Genomic DNA, 3,496 nt, shown 5'->3' with positions numbered 1-3,496 from the left:
GGGCGTACTTGGCCTGTAAAGAACCCAGAAGCTCTGGTTTTCTAAACTATATGGTCTTTTTCCATGTTTTATTATGCGATAGAGCTTTGTCCTCTCCCTTTACCTCTATGGGCTTCATAAAAAAACACACTATACAATACACATATCTCTAATAATTTTAGTTTCTTAGATTAGGATATTCATTTTAATACATACACATATGTAAATGAGTTTCATGAGGATTGAACTCTGCCACGAGGATCCTGGCCCCAATTCTCACAGACTTGGTGCTTTTGCACAAGACTTGTGGGATTTGGAACTCAAGTCCGAGTGGCTTTGCTTGAGCTTTGCCTTCCAAGATAGTTAGATGAGAAGGATTTTAGCAAAAACAGTAAAGGAAGAAAATGCAATAAAGAAATGCACGAAATAATTGTTAGAGATCCTCAAATCAATATGAGGTATTTCATTATTTTCTTGATTGTGGATTACAATATGCTCACTAAGACGTGATACAAGGTTCAACTAAGTTCAAAAATTACAGACTTTGATAGCTATTCAAGCTTCCAAGACTTGCAAAGTTTGAATTTGTTGAATCCGAGTATGTGCTATAGTGGCAGTCTCTGGGATACCAGGAGCGGTTCCTCTGTTTTCTTTTGTTTTTACAGAGCTTTTCCTATAGTTCTATATTCACATGATACAAGGTTCAACTAAGTTCAAAAGTTACAGACTTTGATAGCTATTCAAGCTTCCAAGACTTGCAAAGTTTGAATTTGTTGAATCCAAGCATATGCTATAGTGGCTGTCTCTGGGATACCGGGAGCGGTTCCTCTGTTTTTCTTGAGTTTTACAGAGTTATCTTAACAATTCCCCTCCTTCCTTCTATTCTGCATCATGCCTTCTTTTATAACACAGATCGAGCTCTGGGGTACTGGTGATTTCTCCCTTTTGCCCCTTAGAGTTTGTCCCGTGCCTGGTTGCTTCAGGATCATGTCGTTTCCTTTTCTTCATAGTTTCTTTCTTTTTGTTGCGACCAGATGAAAGTCTCCCAGCTAGCTTCCTATTTCTAGATTTTCCCGTTGGCTGACCTGAGGCTTTTTGGCTTTTGCTCCAGCTTTTCCAGTCATACTTTTCCTTGTCTCTTTCTTCAAATGGTTGGAACCAAAGCTCCTGCGTTTTGCTTTGTCCTTCCACTGCGTGTCTGGGTCATAAGGTCCGCGTGCCTTTTTTCTCTTTTCTCTCTTCAAATCTGCTTTAATTCACTTTAGCTGTGCTGCACGTCCTGAGGATCCCGGAACGTCCTGAGGATCCCGAGCCTCTGGCAGCCTCTGGGGATCCCGTCCCAGCTCTTTCACTAGAATTTGCTGGACTTTTTAATGGCCTTTTTGCTGGAAATCTGAACATACATAGGGCCTTGACGTCGATTCTTCTTGCTAAACGAATTGGGCCTTCTTTATTATTATTTTTTTTATGGAATGGGCTTTGTTGTGAAATTTTGGACCTCAACAGTTTTCATATGGGGAGCTGAGCAACCAAATGTCTTTCATAGAACTTCAACAAATCATGAGTCATTTGCTACCTTATGGGTACTAGGTCATGACAAAATCACTATTGTTGTACCTCGGATCCCGATCCCAAAGCATACAGAGCATTGAAGGACATCGAAATGAGGTATCCTAACATAGAGTGGGCGTGTTTGGTGGTCATGCATCTCAACAACTGAATCATTACTTTTCATACCACCAAATCCTATTGGTGATGAGCTCTTATCCAATAAAAGCCCTCGTCCATTAGCCCTTGCGATCTTGAAAAGCGGTCTAGTGGCTAATATTAATTCCCTAATACAATATGGGTCTGAAGGATCCTCAGAGCTGTCAAGAGCTAGGCTGTAGCAGACTCATTGGCCCAGTTCCTCAAAGAAGAGGAGTACCTATTGGGTGAGAAGATCTCTAAAAAATTAGTAGCGGTAGAGATACTTGTAAAGAAACAAACTATGAGGTTTGTAAAGTCAGCCTCTAACGAGTATGGCCAGAGGAAGCCTTCCTCTTCCAGGATCCCCGTAAGAGGATCCCCCACCTGAAGAAAACACCATAAAAAAATCATCTTGATGGAGCTCCTTCTAGCCACCAGTTCACCAGTGAGAGCAACTTCAAATGACTCATAAAAGAAGAGTATTTTCATGAAGGATTTGTTCACAACCAAGAGAGGATATTTTAGAAGATCCTTGGAGAAGGAAACAAATCCTTAACCCTCTGAAGGAAAGAAAAGAAATCAGTTTAGTGACCTTACTTGAGAGTGGGGGGGCAGTGAAGGAACATTTTCTGAAGATTGAAAAATTCAATAGCCATGAACAAATTTTCCAAGTGACATGGCCTAGGACTTGGGAAGAGCAAACTTTCCACGTACCTAGCCTAGGACTTGGGTAGAATAGAAATTTTTCTAAGTGGCATGGCCTAGGACTTAGGAAATGGAAAACTTTCCATGTACCTGACCTAGGACTTGACCAAAACAAATTTTTTCCAAGTGACATGGCCTAGGACTTGGAAAGAGCAAACTTTCCATGTACTTGGCTCAGGACTTGGCTAGAACAAATTTTCCAAGTGGCATGGCCTAGGACTTGGGAAAGGGCAAATTTTCCATGTACCTAGCCTAGGACTTGATCAAAATAGAAATTTTTCCAAGTGGCATGGCCTAGGACTTGGGAAAGGGCAAACTTTCCATGTACCTGGCCCAGGACTTGACCAAAACAGATTTTTCCAAGTGGCATGGCCTAGGACTTAGGAAAGGGCAAGCTTTCCATGTACCCGGCCCAGGAGTTGACCAAAACAGATATTTCCAAGGGACATAGCCTAGGACTTGGGAAAAGCAAACTTTCCATGTACCTGGCCCAAGACTTGGCCTAGAATAAATTTTCTAAATACATGGCCCAGAAATTGGCCAAGAGCAAAAGTTTCCAAGTACGACCAAGAAAATCGTCAAAAGCAAAAGTTTATTGGTACAAGCTGTAGCACGTAGCAGCAAGAGGTAAAAGTGCAGATTGTAAGTATATCCTAGTCATGGTTACAACTTGTAGCATGTACCAGCAATGGGTACAAGCTGTAGCATGTACCAGCAATAGGTACAAGCCGTAGCACATCCCAACAAAGGGTGCAAATTGTAAGCAAGGCCCAACAAGGGGTACAAAGAAAAAGAGCCTCGAGTGGGTATGAAAACCCAAAAGTGGGTGTATAAAGTGCTCAAGATTGACCTCCTTGAAAGAAATTGGTTCAAGGGAGCCTAAGGAACCAAGGAAGGCATAACTTAAAAAAAATTCTAAATGTACGTCACTCGAAGCTGCAAAAGCATGGATACGTTTGGAAGTCTCTATACAAAGAGATTAGTCAATGACATTGCAAACTAGCTAGCGACATTTCCCTCCTTCTACAAGGTGCAAACTCACCAAAGGCTTAGAGGTACTTTGACTCAACAAAAGAAAGGTACCCTTTTGGTAAGCCCACTCATCAATACTATGTTTGAATAT

Source organism: Quercus suber, unplaced genomic scaffold (genome assembly GCF_002906115.3).
Source record: "Quercus suber isolate HL8 unplaced genomic scaffold, Cork oak 2.0 scaffold_382, whole genome shotgun sequence".
Classification (NCBI taxonomy): domain Eukaryota; kingdom Viridiplantae; phylum Streptophyta; class Magnoliopsida; order Fagales; family Fagaceae; genus Quercus; species Quercus suber.
This window is presented reverse-complemented; position numbering follows the sequence as displayed.